This window comes from Passer domesticus, chromosome W (assembly GCF_036417665.1).
Source record: "Passer domesticus isolate bPasDom1 chromosome W, bPasDom1.hap1, whole genome shotgun sequence".
Taxonomy (NCBI): Eukaryota; Metazoa; Chordata; class Aves; order Passeriformes; family Passeridae; genus Passer; species Passer domesticus.
In genome coordinates, this window is record NC_087511.1 from 17,850,111 (window position 1) to 17,867,832 (window position 17,722).

The window sequence follows — 17,722 nt, forward strand, 5'->3', positions numbered from 1 at the left end:
TGGTAAGCTCATTTTTTACAGAGAATACTCTGCTTACAGGGCTTACAATAGGCCTGTATTGATTATTTAATTGATGGAGCACTCTGGGAAGTCTCATATCTCATTGACCTTTGTGTGGTTTGCGATTCCTTTTCAATAAGCCATTAGCCCTTTTTCCCATCCCATTTGATTGAGGGTGGTATGGGGTATAGAATACCCACTTAATTTCCTCTTGTTTTGCCCAATCTTGCACTTTCTTACACAAAAAATGTGAGCCATTATCACTTTGGATAACATCAGGAATAATTAATTTGCAAACGAAAATTATAGCCCTTGCACTGTAGTTCACTGATTTTCTTTCTGACACTTAGTCACTGTAAGCAAGCTAGAGACTACTTCCACTCATCTGAGGATGTATTGATATCCTACACAGGATTTAATAATCAATTTGCCATGTAGACCATAACATTTCCCCTTTGTTGGTATGTAGAGGTGGTGCTTTAGCAGGGTGATCTGCTCTTAATTTCAGTCTATGCTGGGGACATTCCGTAAGAATAGTTTCACAAGTTCTTTCTGTTTATAGTTCTTTTTATATTTCTATATTTTGTTTCTATTTCTTTACTCTGTGCAGAAAAATAAAGTGCTTCTTTACGTGTGTGGTCTAGGTTTTGATGTAACCATTCTCCCAATCAATACCACTCAGGATTTAAGATGATTTTCCTAATTTTAGGTAGCTCATCTGCCTTTTGATTCCACTTTGTAGCTGGTTGGTTATCCTTTGCATGAGCTTTTGCCCATCCCATGTTGAAAGGTGTTTTCCTGGTTTTATATAGCAATGATTGCCAATCTTTGCTTCTCCAAACTGGGGATCTCTTTACTTCACAATTCAAGGTTTCCCATCGTTACTGAATTTTTGGAACTCTCTTAACATGGACAAAGAGTCAGGTTTAGAAAGGAGACATTGTTTATTCTGCACAGGGTGCAAAGTGGAAGTTTTCCAGAATTTCAGCAAGCAGTGAGAGAATTAATGCATTGAAATCTGCATAAACCTGCCTATCTAATAAAGTCACCACCTACTAGTGCATAATTGTTTAGCTTGTGCAGTCTTATGTAATACATGTCACTGTACCTGCGTAGGCCTCTTTGGGGGTCTTTGGTAGTCATTTGGGGAGGTTCTCCCCACTCAGTTTTAAGCAAAGTTCAATTCAGGATGTGTAGAATCCCAGGCTGAGTGCCAGTTCTGGTTTGCTGTCGTCAGAATCACCCCAGATATCTCCATCCCAATCTTCAGGGGACACCACTACTTTGCTAATCTGTAGGCTCTTAGGGGAATGAGTAATCTGTAAAAGCATAATTTTGACCTGTTCTCATGACTTTTGTGTATTTTACTTTTCTTTCTGTAATTGTTTTTGCAGCTGTTTGATTTTTAAAGACAGCAATAACTCAGTTGCCCTCCTACCCTCTGTTTCTTTCTCTAGGTCCTGCTGCTTCTTTTGTCTATTCTCCCTTTCTTTTGATGCAGTCCAGGATACAGTTGGCTTTCTGGATTCTGAGCATACGCTGCCAACTCACGTTGGGCTTCACGTCCATCAATACCCCCATGTCCTTCTCAATCCATTCTCCACCCAGGCTGTATTTGTGCTTGGGATTGCCCTGACTCAGGTACGGGACCTTACACTGGGCTTTATTGAACCTCATGAGGTTTGCACAAGCCCACTTCTCAAGCCTGTTGAGGTCTTTCTGGATGGCATCCCTTCCCCTCAGCATGTCGACTGCAACATACAGATTGGTGTCATCTGCAAACTTGCTCAGGGTGCACTTGATCACACTGTTGCCAACAAAGATGTTAAGCAGCATCAGTCCCAATACTGACTCCAGAAAGATGCCACTTGTCACTGGCCTCCACTTGGATGTTGAACCATTGACTGCAACTCTTTGAGTGTGACCATTCAGCCAATTCCTTATCTGCCAAGTGATCCATCTGTCAAATCCACGTCTCTCCAGTTTAGAGACAAGGATGTCATGCAGGACAGTGTCAAAACACCACTTATATCACCTTGTTCCAGCACCAATCCTATGAGCAGTTGCATGGGGCACATCAGTCCAACCAGTTGGTGCATCCTGTGGCCCAACTCTGCTGCCCAAAGGTGGCACCTCGTAAGAGCCATAACAAGAGATGCAGGACTTCAGGTGGCTCTTCAAAATGCAGTTTATTGTATCCAAGATGTTACAGCAGTCCAGGGTCATGGGTGACAGAGCCTTTTACCTACAGCCTATCATAACTACTATCAATACCGTATTATGGTTAATGCTATCCAATCACATGACTTAGTGTGTTACAGTTTAAGCTTAAAGTTGTTTTTCAGTTTTCTTGCAGTGGAAAATTCCTAGACCTTTTTTCCACGTGCCACATTGACATGTCTTGTTTGCCTGTGGTATCTTTCTGCTTGGTAAAAACATCCTTTTGTTTGTGGTCAGCTTATCCTTTGCTCTAAGTCATAAAATCTCTTTCCAACTCAACATAACCTTTGCCCTCCTAGTTGTCCAGCAAGACTGGCTCAGCAAACCTAAATTTACCCATATATTATTCTTCTATATCAAAACTTGCTTCCATCTTTATTTCATTCTCAGATTCTACATTCAAAGATCTTTCTGCCAAGCATAGATATCTGTTAAACTTTCTTGTCAAACTTTCATCCTTCTCAACAGCACCTGAGCTTGGCCCCCTGAGTGCTCCCATTCCAGCAATGCTTTGGCTCCTCCTTATCTCATCACCAAGGAAAACTCTTCCTTTTCAGGAAGTCCTCCTGTCTCTGGCATCCCTGTTTCTAGCCAGTTTAACCCCTTCTGCAGTTGGGCCTTCTTGCCCTCCGTTCCTGCCAGATAATTTCTTGGTCACAAACTACCACTGCCAAGCAGTTACAATTTGAATTTCCCTTCCAGGGAGAAGGCTCTGTTTTCATCCAAAATATGAACAGTAAGTGATACTACTGAAATTGGGAAATCACTTAAGAACCCAGGGACTGAAGTGATTTCAGAAAGCACAAAGTGTCACTAATCCCAAGTGAAACAGCAGATATAAATACCATTCATCCTGAGAGATAAAACTTAAAATGCACAAATATTTTTCTACAAATCAAGGACAGTTAATAATTCTACACTGAACTTTTGAAACTGAGTCCAAATACTAATATCATAGTGCCTAACTCTTAATAAGCAGCAAAGAACTTCTAGAACAAACATTAAATAAACTCTAAACTTTGCAAATGAGCATTCCCAATCAAAATGTGGGCTGTTAACCAGGATGTCCACCAGGGTCTTTCAGCTGTCATCTGTGGGCTACTCCTGGGAAAGCTGAATAAGAAAAGCAATTTGGCTCTGCACAGAGTGGCCCGAAAGCCCATTTCCAGAGCTGTGCTAACCAAAATACTGCTTTTCTAGCTTTGTTACTGGGCTTGCATCCAATGTTTACATTGCATTACCAATATCTGCTCTATACTGTTTCTTTCACAGTGTTTCAGAGAGCATACTTTTTTATTTTATAGCTCTCCTGCTTGTCTTTAACTTATGACCTTTATTGAAAATTAACCCATTTGCTTGCAGACTGTCAGGCAAAATGGTTATATCACAGGGGCTTGGCATCTGTGAAATGCTTTGCAATCCACTGCAGCGGTATCAAGAAAGCAGTGATGGAAAACAATAAACTGCCTGAGATTAGAAATTTATTCTTCAGGACCCCAACTTTCCTTAGGAAGGCCAAGCACATTTCAAGCCCTCCCCAAAATAAAAACAAAGGCCTGTCAGGAATGGACATTTTGATGTTTCTCTAATGCATTTCATTATTGACTTTTCAGTCTTTAAAAAGCATTTCTATACTTTTCTTCATACCTTTACTGCTCATGCAACTCACAGTCCTTCTTAATGGATCCTAGGTGTTTGCACAAAGTGTTTCAGAAGCCAAAAAGGGACTGGGTGAATTCCAGAACTCAGCAAAGTTTGGCAGTGGGAACCCAACAGCAGCACCAGGACATCGCACATTATAAAACAGAGACAAAAATCCATTTTGCTTTTATTTCAACAGTCCACTAAAACCCAACCACTCATATTCTTATGATGTCTGCATTGTTTCCCAATGACTTAAAGGATGCTCTCAGTTTAAGAAATGCACATTCAGCATGTTCAGAGCAGAGCAGGGTTAGCTCTGTACCAGTGCCCCTGACAAGGGGAAGGGTTTAGTATGCTTGCCAGGAGGAGGATGGGATAGGTCTGAGGCTGCTTGTCAATGCATGCTGTTGCTGCATATATACCCATAACAAAATTCTCTTCACACCCAGACTTGGAGCTAAGCAAGCTCTACCTGAAAGCACCTTTTAGGAGACTAGGCATTTTCCCAGGAGTTTAGGTGGAAGCCTAGATTGGATTGAGTAATCTGTGGAGGGCAACCACAGGTAAAGCAAATCTTCTGCCTGCTGTCCCCCACCCCACTGGTAATGCTCTGGAAGTATGCAGTGGCAAGTACATGTGCAGTTGCTTTCATTGGGGGCCTTTGCTGGATATCTTTGCTTCTCTGGGTGCGGCAGAATAGAAATCCCATAGCAGCTTCCCTGAAATGGCCATAGTGTTCAGAGTGGCAAAGGGCTGAGACACAAAAAAAGAGCAATGAGGTCAGTGGAACAGACTTATTTACCTGGCTACTGAGCTCCGGTGCCTACGCTGTCCTGCTAGTTATTGACAACTCATACAAGTTCTAACAGCCTTGGCACCAGTCAGAAAAACAACAGCATCTTTACTGAACCTGAAGGTTAAGAGTTGGAGGGCTTTGAGATTCTGGGATAGGTATATTTGGAACACGATTTTCGAATCATAACCCTCCCTTCTCCTTTCCCTTCCCAAACAAAACATAATCAACAACCACAGTGAAGAAGTTGACAGTGGCATTTATGTGTGGTCCATACAACTGAGAGTTAAGGTTACATCTTTGTAAAACATGAAATTCATGCTTACCAGAGTTTGTTGGAGGCTCAGGGCAATATAATTTCATCAAGGTTAATATGGGATGGGGAGAGGGAGGAGCAGCAGGGTGGGGAGGGAGAGACTGACTTGATTCCATGCCCTTGATAAGAGAGATACAAAATTTGGATGCTATGAAAGGAAGAGGAAAAAAAATTTGAAAATTGAACCAGAACACAGCTCACACCATTGTTCAGGCAATTCCATCTGGTATGAGATACCATGGAAGGCTACCATATGTAATCACGATTCCTATACTGGAGTATTCCCCATTGCAGTGCATAAATACCTGATTGGTGGGAATAAAGAAGTCAGAGACAGACTCTTCTCAGTGGTGCTCACTGACAGGATGAGAAAGAACAAACTGAAGTATGGGATATGCAACTTAGACTTAAGGAAACACTTTTTTACTGTGTGGGTGGTCAAGCACTAAAACAGGGTTCCCAGAGAGGTTGTGGAGTATCCATCCTCAAAGATATTGAAAAAAAAAAACCAAACTGGATATGGTCCTGAACAATCTGCTCTAGCCTACCCTGCCAACCTCAACTATCCTGCAATTCTCTGACTAAACAAATCCAAATGCTGCAGTACAAATTGGGTGGGTTATGTTCCATTTTGCCTCACACTGTGCACGTTCCTGCTTCCTGTGAAGTAGAAAATTCTGTATCTTTTCACAGGCATGCCAGATTTTTGCTTATTAATATTCATTCTGTATTGTTTAGATAGCTGTCTGATTTTATTGTTACTTAATTTAGGGGAAAGCTTACATGCTGATTTATTCTGTTACTTTGGTTTTGATGCCTTTTGCTGGTATTAAAAAATTGAGAGCCAGACACAGTTAAGGGATAAGGGGTTTTTAGGTTGGTATTTTAATAAGGATCCTTATTGGTGCACCACTTTGCCAAGGTGGAATGTGTCACAATGCACCCACTCGATAGATCGCATATACAATTTATAGACCTTACAAATTAGCATATCTAACAAGGATGCCTCAATGGGAGGCCTGGATGAATGGTGTGATATTCCCCCATTCAAGGAATTCCCCCCTGGATGGGCCAAATCTCTAGTTTACAGGATATGTTCTAGAGAGGACCTTGGTTTCCCAAGATAGTGTAGGGTTTTCCGGCCTCCTACTACGAGGCCTTTAGGATGTTTGGTCTCCTGGACTAACAAAATACTAGGGCTATGCTAAGTTATTAGACTTAAGGAATTACAAGGATGCATGCTAAGAATACTGAGGATATATAAAAGGTATATAAAAGAAAAAGCAAAAAATCATCTTGGCATAATTTCCCCCCTTTTAGAGACTAACAAGACTCTACTTTGTCTAGTCTCTACTCTACATTACCTGCAGTACTGGTTTACACAACTGGCGGACCCACAGGCTATTCCACAGATGATAACTATAATTACAGCTATTATAAATGTTTCTTTTATCCAGACCCAGTTTTGTAACTGTTTTGGTTTAGGGCAAGTTTGGGACATAACTCTTAAAGGGGTTTCTTTATAAAAGCAGATTTAATTGTTCCTCCCCCCTCCAACCGGTTTGGGAGAAAATATCTTCTTGGAGAAAAAGTGGAAAGAAATTTGTTTATTAAACAATAGAACCTAAACAATATTAAACAATAAAACTTCTTGCTGCTCCAATAAAAAAATGGCAAACTCAGAACAGTCTCTTCTTCAGGTTGCAGCTCGGCTCACTCAGTCTCTGATTAGTCTCTCTGGTGCTGGAAACGCCGCAGCCCAGGCCCGGCCAGGGGCTACAGGTAGAGCTGCTGGTGTTCTTCTGGGTGTTCAGTCCAGAGCAGGCTTGAACAGGTCTAGGAAAAAAAAGAAAATTACAGTTCAGGGAACTTCTTTGCCTCAGCTAGTTAAAACTAACTAAAAGCAAAAAAAAAAAAAAAAAAAAAAGAAGAAAAAAAAGAGCTCTGTCTTGCTGTCTGTCCATCTGCAGACAACACAGTCCAGGAGCAGGAATGTGGAGGAGTGAGTGCAGTCTGAAAACAAACTGCGCACTTCTTCACTCTCTTGAAGAGAGTTTTAAATGTGTAAAACTTATTATTCAGTATAAACAGAACAAGATGATTGGGGATAAAAGCATCATATAGTCAACCCAGGACATTAACCATGAGGTGAGGGTGTGGAAGATATGGTCAAATTTCAAGGTGTCATTTCTGGAAGCCACTTCATGTAAAATTTGAGTCCCCTTCCAAGTTTCCTCCACATCCTTCTTAACTCTCCCACTTTGGTCCACATAACAACAAGTGGTATTGACAATAGCACATACACCTCCCTGTGTGGCAAGTATGAAATTGAGAGCTATCCTGTTCTGCATAACTACATGGGACAGAATGCTGACTTACTCCTGTAAGGCTGAAATTGCATCTGCAGTATGCTGCTCAATACATTCAATGGCGGCTGAGATGTTTACAATTGCTCTCTCCAGTTCAACCACTCTGTAAGAGGGAAGGAAAGTTCTTACTATACTATGGAAAAGTGTGGGACACTCAATGAGGGGATTAAGAGATCTTTTCTTCCTCCCATTTGGTTTTTCACGATGATCAAATACTGTTATATTTGGGACCACAGCACCAAGGGCACAAGCCTGATCTTTATTCACGGGCAGGACTTTCCAGGCCTTATCATCACATATAGTTCCCACGTTCTATCAGGCCGCTATAGGGTATAGGGGCCAGAAGAGTACTATTAATTGGCTCCCACCTTTCGGTACGGTTCTCTTCCATCAAAATGGTAATCAATGGCCAGTGACCACCCCCATCTAGAGGTGGTAACTGGGTACAGATCCAGCAATTGTTCCTATTAAAAACTTTGGACACCTTTTGGACTACAGTCCTATGTAAATCATGGGGCGAACCCTGAATCATGGTTACCAGTTGGGCAGAAAACAGACATGTAAAAAACAGTTTAAACCACATCCTCCTGATTTGTATCAATCTTCATTTTCTTAATGGTTTTGGGAACAGAAGCTTTCTTCACTTTGTAGTAGTGGATCCATAGTCCCTTGCCAGCAACCTTGACCGCAGTAAGCGTGGTCAGCAAAACTTGGAACAGTCCCTTCCACTTGGCTTACAAGGGGTCACTGTCCTACTGACGGCGATTGATAAAGAGACGGGGTCTCCATGGTTTGCACACATGAAGTGTTTATTGATACGCAAAGCTGAGTTTATATACCTTTTCAGCTGTAACTAAAAATAGCACAACTATAACATTTATGTAACTGGGTAACATTGCTTAATTCAAAGCCTCATACAGACTAGGGCAGGTATGTATGGTCTTACATAATTTCTGCTTACCAAGCACATTGTACCAAGCACACCATTAACTTCTGCATTCCTTCTTCAGGGTTCTGCTTCCTATTGCCAAGGCTAACATATCTACTTCTGTCGTGAGTTGAACAGTGCTCCCACCTTGGTTTTCTAGATGTATTTCTACATCTCCCCCTTTCTTTCCCACCAGTAAAATTTTCTTTGTGAATTTATCAATCAGTCTGAACACATTGCAAAAACACATGGCAAACAAATCATCATAAGCAATAATATGGCTGAAATATAAATTCCTGTTTTAGCTACATGTTTAAGCCAGCCAGTAAGGCCTCATCCCCCAAGTATGCATCCAAGCCAGTTGCTATCATCTGCTACTTTTAATCTGGTTACTCTGTCTCGAAGGGCCTGTATGTTAGCATGAATAGACAAAGAGTTGTCAGAAAGGTTCATGCAGCACAAGCCTTCAAAATCCTCACAACCGTGTCCATGCACCAAAAGCAAAAAATCTATCACAGCTCTATTTTGCAGCGTAGCATGCCTCACGCTATCAACATCTGTTAACAAGCCAGTTAAAGCAGAGCTAGTAGCATTAGTTTGTTTTGGAAGCCAGCAACCGAGGTTATTTAAAGTTTTTAATGTGTGTGCTGTGCCAATAGATGGAATAATAGAGGCAAACACTTGGGCTCTAATGTTCCAGGATTCAATGTTATCATCAAAATCTGGGCTATATATCTGCGTGCTATGCTTTGCTTGCACTAATTTGTGTAGAGATGGTAAGTTTTCCCAGAAGGAGTGAAACATGGTTAGTCGCCCAAAAGTGCAAGGGCCTCCTACAACCCTTCCTGGTATTTCTTTCCAGGCTCTATTTCCACATATCAAAAATATGTTCTCTATTAATCCAATAGAAGCACTTCCAGGTAAAATTGGTCGAGGCAGGGTATGATTACACCAGGCAGAAGCATTGGCATAAATTCCCATACCTGAAACATCAAGGCTGAATCTTTTCTCAGCAAAGGGTCCACTAGTATAATTTAGAAAGAAACATGCAAAAGACTGTGTAGATCCAAAAATGTCCAATTATTGGGGCTGTAGGGAAAGAGTAAAAAAGTTAGAAACTTTATTTACTCCTAACCATCTGTCATTAGCAAAATACCATCCAGCTGGCCTATTATTCTTTTTACAATATTTATCATTGCACCACTACGCTGGCTCAATTCGACCTAGGGCCATACAATCCCTGTGCATTGTCATGTTGTATAAGGCATCCCGTTCACTTTTCTCTAAAGGCATGGCTACTAGGCAAGTCTGGAAAGGGGAGGTCACGGATTGGCACAAGGTAGATTCATTTAAAACTTGAGCTAGTGTAAGCCACACATTACATTCTGGAAGGGGTGGCATTGTGACCACCTCTCCTTTGTTGAGAAGGAGTCCTACTAGGAGGACCGGCACAAGAAGGCACATCTGGCTCCCAAAAATACTGACGTGGAAGCCAGCCATGCTCCTTCCCACACACCAATTTTACAATGACACAACCACCAAAGGAATAGCACAAAGGATCACAATGTGGGCAATCCCGATGCCGGTGATCTGATTCACAGTACCACTTTCTCTGGCACTTATAACACAAACACAAAGTCCACGCTTGGTGGGAATAGTGTCTGCAAATAAAACAAGGGATAGGGTTATTTTCACATATAAGTCCAAGCCTCCTTTCACCCTGTCTCTGCCATTTTTCTTGGAAGGAGACTTGTTCTGCAATTAGAGCTTCTACTATCTCTGGAACAAGTCGATCATGCAGCTCGTGAAGTGGTGAGATATGGCCGGGCTATTACCCTCAGGGCAGAAGCCCAGCGGGGAATGCCGGCCGGCCAGGATAGCTCAGCGGGGGGGCTCAGGCAACCTAGGCAAGCTATAGTGATTTGCAGCCAGCTCTTTTGTGATTTCAGCTCTTTTAGCTTGCCCGGTGCAGCCCTAGGTGCCGCCGCAGCAGACGCAGAGAGAGAGAGACAGAAGCGCTGTATGGGTTCCGCAGGGTTCTTTTATTCGGGTCTCCGCGAAGGGTCCAGTGACAGCTCTTCTGCCGAACCAGGCAGAATTAGGGGTTTTTATACCCTACAGGGGTTTTGAAAACTGTCCAATAGTAAGGGTCAGGGGAAAGTGACCTATGGATTTACAGGGAGATAAGCAGGGTCCGAAAGACGGAAGAGAGGGGCTTCTAAAGCCTTACTCATGCTGACTTTGGCATTTCCTAGCTCAGGCCTCTGATCGCCAAGGAGGCCGTGCAGGCTCTGTGCCTGCTACAGTGAGAGATCAATGAGGCTGCTCGGGTCAGGTAGAAGCTGGTTCAGGTGGCCATGGGCTCTCGGTGGATCCAGACTCAGTGGTCTGAGAAGGCAGAGCTGAGGGTGAAGCAGGTGAAACCTGAGAGGGAGTGCCAGGGTGATCAGGATCCTCAGGAGAGATATTCAAGGAGTCTCTGAAAGGTCTCACATTCTTGTCCGGGATCCACCTCGGCCTGTTTTCTGTGGAGATACAAGGAAAATCTCTTCCCCATGTGACAAAGGGATAAGGTCCCATAATTTTACCTGTTTCTGGTTCCTTAATATGGACTGGGGCTTTCTGTTTAACTTCTGAGAGTTATTGCCACAATGCTTTAAAATTGGAGGGTTAGGATCCATGAAGGAACAATTAAAAAAGTTAAAAACATACAATGCCTTCTGTAATCACTCTGCTGGGGTAGCATTCCTCATTCCCCCTTTCTGTTGCAACAAAAGACGCTTCAGTGAAGCATGGGCTCTCTCAATTATGTCTTGGTCTGTTGAAGAATGAGGAATCCCCGTTTTGTGTGTCAGCCCCCAGAGGGCAAGGAAGTTTGCAACCCTCTGGGAAATATACACTGGGTCATTATCAGTTTTGATTTGTGAGGGGATTCCCAGGACTGCAAAGGCACTTGTGAAATGACAGCAAATGTCTTTTGCTGATTCTCCTGTATGACAGGATGTAAGAAAAGCACCTGAAAAGGTGTCAATAGAGGAGTGAATGTACTTAAGTCTGCCAAATTGGGGAAAAGGAGTAACATCTGTTTGCCAAATTTGAAGGCTTTCGAGTCCTCTAGGGTTAACACCTCCTGCAACAGAGGGGAAGGAGTGTCTTTGACAGTCTGGGAACACAGTCACGATACTAGAAGCTTGGCGTGTGGTCAAGTCAAAGGCGCGGGTGAGCGCAGTAGCGTTCTGGCGAAAAAATGAGTGACTGACTTTTGCCTGGGAAAAGTGGTCTGGCAGTTGAACAGGTAAGGCAAGTAAATCTGCTTGTCAGTTCCCCTCGGCAATAAAACTGGGTAAAGTTGTGTGAGACCTGACATGCATGACAAAGCAGAGGTGCTGCCTAGTATCTAAAAGGAAAAAAAGTTATTGTAACCACTGAAACAATTCCTTGTTGGGCACATCCTTTAGTACAGCAGCTTCAGCTCTTTCCACAAGTCCTGCAATGTAAGCAGATTCTGTTATTAAGTTAAAAGGGGTAACAAAGTGCTGAAAGGCTGGCACAACAGCTGCCAATTCAGCAATCTGGGGAGAACGTGAAACAGTAGTAACATCCGAATCCCATCGGCTGACACCAGTGTTCCATCAAAGCAGTACCGACTTCTGGGTGCGACCAGATCCATCTGTAAAAACAGTTAAAGCTTGTAATGGGAGCTTATTAGGTTCTGTTTTGTCGGGCCAGGGTTTTATGAGCCCTCAAAAGGGAACCTAATACACCCAAGGATAGCTTAGCTATTACCTTTGGAGGCGAAGAATGAGCAGGATGGCTTCTGCTGCAGTGTTTGAAACAAAAAGGTTTAATAAAAGGCAAAATAATAAACAGAAAATCCGAGCCAGGTACAGAGGTCTGTTCCTTCTAGAAAACACATTCACAAAAGCCTTGTGGTCCTTTTGTTCTCTCCTTTTCTACCTTATGGCCCAGGCGGGACTTTTTGGCTTCTATCCAATTAGGTGACCCCAAGGTTTTAGTGAAGTCTCTGGGGTCCTATAAGGTGGCTTTTCACCTGATTGTTGGGAGAAACTTCTGGGCTTCTTTCCTTTTTTGGGGGACAAAGGCTAGTTTGCCACTCTGTCATTAGGGGGCATTCTCCTACACTCCTACAACTCACCTCTTACTATACATGTAGAGAGAAAGAGGAGAAAGGAGTATAGATTAGAATGCCAATAATTTTTAAATTTTGTTGCCAATCTTCTACCTTAACTTTGGTGAAGTGTTTTTCCAGGTAGGCTTCAAGTTTCTGGCTATATATGACTTTTACATAGAGGTAGGTTACAACTTTTTTATCACAACAATAACTACAGAACTTTTTCAGTGCAAAACTTTCTTGTAAACAATTTCAACTAATGCAAACTTAGAAAACAGTCTTTGCTTCTAGCCGTGGCTCAGTTGTTTGTGCATTCTTCTTCTGGTGCCGTCTGCTGCTCTTGGATCGGCTGCACCTGTGGCTTGACATTCTTTGCAGGTATCCATCAAAGACCTGTGTTTGTAGAAATGCATGCAAACCCCTGGCCCCAAGTTACAAGAGGATGGGGTCCTGAAATCTGTCCTGTTTCTGGATCCTTGATGAAGACTGGTGGTCTTTCCTTGAGCTGTGCCTGACTGGTATTGCTGAAATGTCTGAAAATTGGTGGTACCTGCTCCATAAAAGGATTATTTAAGAAGTTAAAAACATATACAGCTTTATTCAGCCTCTCTATTGTAGAAAGCACTTCTGTCCCCCCTTTCTGTCTGATTCTGAGAGATGTTAAACATTCTTACTAAAGCAGGTGCATTTTGGTGATAGAAAGCATGGCTCATTCTGGCTTGTTCAATAACATTAGGAAGTGTGTGCTGGATTGGCATGGCTAACAAATCAGCCATGGCATTGCCCTCTGCTAAGAAACCTGGAAGGGAAGAATGTGAGCGAATGTGCATTACAAAGTAAGGTTCTTGTCGAATGGAAAGAAGTAGGATTAACTGTTTGAGCAAACCGTATAACTGATCATTAGCAACTTCTTTCAGCAGAGATCCTTCTGCTCTTTCCACCACACCTGCAACGTAAATTGAATCTGTTACTAAATTAAAAGGAAATGTGAATTTTGAAAAGACCCGTACAACTGCTGCTAACTCTGTAATCTGTGCAGAACCATCTACTTCCTCAATATCTGATTCCCATTTTTTCGTCTCTGAATTTTGCCAAGCAAGCACAGATCTTTTAGACTTCCCAGAACCGTCTGTAAAAAATGTGATTGCCTCGAGGGGTGCATTACTTCTTAAAGGCTTATGAATTAATTTTAAAGATGAACTTAATAGCTCATGTTTGGGACAATTGACTGAAATTTTTCCTGCAAAATTTTCCAAAGCAAATTGCATAACTTCTGAATTTTAAATTAACCATTCTAAGTAGATGGTTGTGATAGGCAGAAAGATTTCTGCAAAATCTTTTCCTGCAAGGGAAAGCATTCGAGATCTAGCCTTGATAATCAATTGTGAAATAATTTCAGGGCAAGTTGTTATAGCTTTACCCAATTGACGCGATAGGAAAACCCACTCTAAGATTATCAGATGGTCCTTCTTCTCTAGATCCCACTGGAATATCAAACCATGAAGCTGTGGACTCTCCCCTAAAACTGCAAACAAAAAAGACAGGTTAGGATTATACCGATGAGCCTGACGTGACTGGATGGCTCTCATCACTTTATCTAAAGCATTTTGAGCTTCTTTGTTGAATTCTCGCGGTGAGTTTAAGGCTGTGTCTCCTCTTAACAAATATGCCAGAGGAGCCAAGTCCTGATTTGAAAGGCCTAGTAGTGGATGAAGCCAATTCAGAGTGCCTACAAGCTGCTGCACTTCATTCAATGTCTTTGGATTTGTCCTTAGCTGGAGTGGCTGCGGAGTTACCGTTTGTTCTGTGATCTTGTATCCTAAATATTTCCAGGGAGGAAGTGTCTGCATTTTTTCTTTTGCTACTGTGAGTCCTGCTTTCTCCACTGCTGAGATGACCTGATCTGTTGTCTCTTGCAGTGATGCTTGGTCCTTTGCTGCTACTAAAATATCATCCATGTAATGTAATATGAGAGAATTTGGATATTGTGCATGAACTGAGGAAAGTATTTTCGCAACATACCACTGGCATATAGTTGGGGAATTTCTCATGCCTTGTGGTAGAGAAAGCCAATGATATCTTTTCAAGGGTGCTTGCTGATTTATGGATGGGATGGAAAATGCAAATCTTGGTGCATCATCTGGATGCAAAGGAATATTGAAAAAAACAGTCTTTTAAATCAATAACAGTTAAATTCCAATCTTTTGGAATCATAACAGGAGAAGGTAAACCTGGTTGTAAAGAACTCATTTCTTGAATTACTTCATTAATTTTTCTGAGATCTTGCAACAACCTCCATTTCCCACTGTTTGGCTTTTTGATTACAAAAACTGGAGTGTTCCAGGGGCTGGTAGTTGGAGTTAAGTGACCTTTGTTTAACTGTTCCTGTACCAACTGCTCTAAAGCAGCAAGTTTCTCTTCGGGTAAGGGCCACTGGCTGACCCAGATGGGTGTATTAGATGTCCATGTCAGTTTTAAAGTGTTATGTCCATCAACAGCTTTTGTTAAAATCCAGTTTCTAACCTCAGATGCCATTGTGATAAAATGTCCCGTCCCCAAAGAACAATATCAGCTCCTACAATGAATGGTCTTGTGGTGGCAACACGACCTTCAGGTCCCTCAAATGTGACTGAGCGCGAGCTTCGAAAGCTCTCACAGTGACCACCAATACCTGCCAGCTGATCCAGCATAGGCACAATGGTCCAGTCCTGTGGCCATTTCGATTTTGATATCAGAGTGACGTCTGCTCCGGTATCTATCAGGCCAGTGAGGGTGATGGCTCGCCCGAGGTGCTTCAGGACACAGGTGAGTTGAGGCCGCCCACGGCTGATGTGCCTGGTCCAAGTGATGACAGCTGTGTTGTTCTGTGACTCTAGTAGGAGGAAAGCTTGTGCTATGGTTAGTCCTTTGGGTAAAAAACATGGAGGGTCTGGACACAAAGCTAACACTGTAATTTCCTGTGAACAGGTGACAGATAGCACAGTTGGAATGACATAAAAACCTTCTGCATGGGATCTGTTCACTCCCACTATTAAGAACTGACGTGGTTGTGGTTCAGGTCCCAGCTGCCCTGTGGACACTGTGTGAGCAATAGCATTGGTTAGCATCACTGGCTGGGCTGTAGACAGCTCCAGTCTGGTACCTGGGGACATTGTGGTCGGAAGTCCTCCAAAGATGTGCTGCAGTTCTGAACTTGGTGGCCTGTGGTGGTCTCTGGCTTCTGATGCAGTGGTTCTTGTGTCATGGCACGCCACTGCCCCGTGCTGGGCTGCACGTTTCCCGGCAGATGGCACGAACAACCCTGTGCTGGGTAAAAGCTGTTAGTATTGTGACAGAAACCTCTGTATCCACTGTTTCTTGGCAGTGGCCTTCTGCGGGTCCTAGGACATCCCCTTTTAAAATGACCTCTCTGACCACACGAATAGCACATGTCCCTTGGAATTTGTTGGTTTTCAATTGCACCTTTGAATGCTATTAAAGCTTCTGCTAGGGTTTGTGTTTGCATTTCTACTGCTTTTTCCTGCTGCTTTAGGGTGTTTTCTTGAGCTGTTGTGATGGCTCTGGCCAGTACCTCTGCCTGCATGGCTGCTGCATGCTCAGGGGTACCAAGGCAGTTGCAAGCATCCACTAGCTGTGTCAGGGTGGGCTCAGGATCCTGTGGTAATGTACGTAATGCCTTTTTGCAGGTTGGGTTTGCATTAGAAATTGCAAGCCGTTTTAATAACTCTTGTCTGGCTCGGTCTATTGGAATCTGCTTTTCTAATGCCATTTTCAAACGGTCCAAAAACTTAATATAAGGCTCATCTATTCCCTGTTTTATTTCTGTGAAATCTAATTCTGGTTTGTTGCCATCAGGAACCTGTAACAAAGCTGTTTTTGCTGCTTCTTTGATATCCTGTAATACTTGTTTACTGAGAGTTCGGGCTTGTGTTTGAGGATCTGTATTAGCTCCTTCACCTGAGAGCTGATCTATAGTCAAATTTGCAGTGGCTGGACTTCCTGCATAACCTCTTAAAAGGACGTTTAACAAACGTTTCCATGCTACTTCCCACAGAGAAAATTCTGTTGGGGACAGCAAGGATGTGCACAGCTGTTTAAATCATGTGGGGTGAATATATTTGCTGTGAAGGTAGCCTGTAAAAGACTTCTGAAATATGCAGAATCTCTACCATACAAACGAGAGGCTTTGCAAATTTCTTTTAACTCAGCAAAATTGATTTGCTGCCAGGTCCCTCTCGGGGCAGGACCTGCTGTATATTTCACAGGAAAAACCTTCAATTTTGATGCAATTTCCCACTCTCCTTCCTGAACTGCATCCTTTCTTATCCTCTGACAGGTATCTGTGACTCCTTGTGTGTTAAACTCTTCCTTAGATTTTTTGAAATTACATTGTGGAGCATAGGAATAATTTGTTTTTTGTTCTGGCAAGCCCTTGGACCTGGGCGCTGCCATTTTGGACAGGGTCACTTCCAGGGCATCACATCCGGTTCCCACGCTCGGCAGGGAGGGGGCGTGCCCTCCCGGGCTGTGGGCGGGGAGCAGGGGCAGGGGCTCAGCCCACAAAAGGGGCGTGTCCCTGCTCTGATGGGCAGGAGCTCAGGGACGAGCCACCCAGGGACTTCTGGGAGCCTGAGGAGGATGGCGAGCCACGCCCATGAAGGGCGGAGCTGTGCTCGGGGCTATGATGGAGTCTGCCATGTGCTCCATTGTTCTCGGAATGGATACAATCGGCTCGGCTTTTTTCGATTTTACTGTCAAAATTCACCGATTTCGAACGCCGAAGCAAGGTTTTGAGAGGAGATATAGAGGACTTAGCTATGGTAGGGTTTCTGGAAGACGGGTTTTGCAGATAAGCCTGGCCAGAGCTCGCCTGCTCCCCTCTGTCTCGGGATGGGGAAGGCGGGGTGGGCGGGGGGGCAGCTGGCCTGGCTACCTCCCGGCCCCTCCACCGGGGTTTCTCGGCTGGCATAAAGGAAGGTTTCGGGGTCCCCTCAGAACTTCGCTTTCTCCTGTCTTCTCTGTCTTGCTGCTGCCTGCATTCTGCCCTGTCCCTGATCTTTGCTTGCTTTTGTGCATTCTTTGCTTGCTTTTCACTTTCCATTGTTACAAATTTTAACACCGTCCTGAATATTGGACGCAGCTTTAAGTTGGACTTTTTATTCTTTTCCATGTTATATAATTTCAGTCCAACTGAATCCCAGAAGTCTGGATCAAGTTTCTGAGACATATCTGAGTTTGGGAACTCTGTTAAGACCCATTTTACGAGCTTTTTAAGCTGTTTTTTGTCAAACTGAATATCTTGGATTTCTAACTTATAATT

The 17,722-nt window shown here is 43.1% G+C and overlaps 1 protein-coding gene across 2 annotated transcripts in view; it reads left to right on the top strand.

Annotated features, from left to right (window-relative positions):
- LOC135289126 (microtubule-associated protein 1B-like) overlaps window positions 1–17,722 on the top strand; it is a 165,826-nt gene that overhangs the window by 81,881 nt on the left and 66,223 nt on the right. The gene's annotated exons all lie outside the window — the stretch shown is intronic.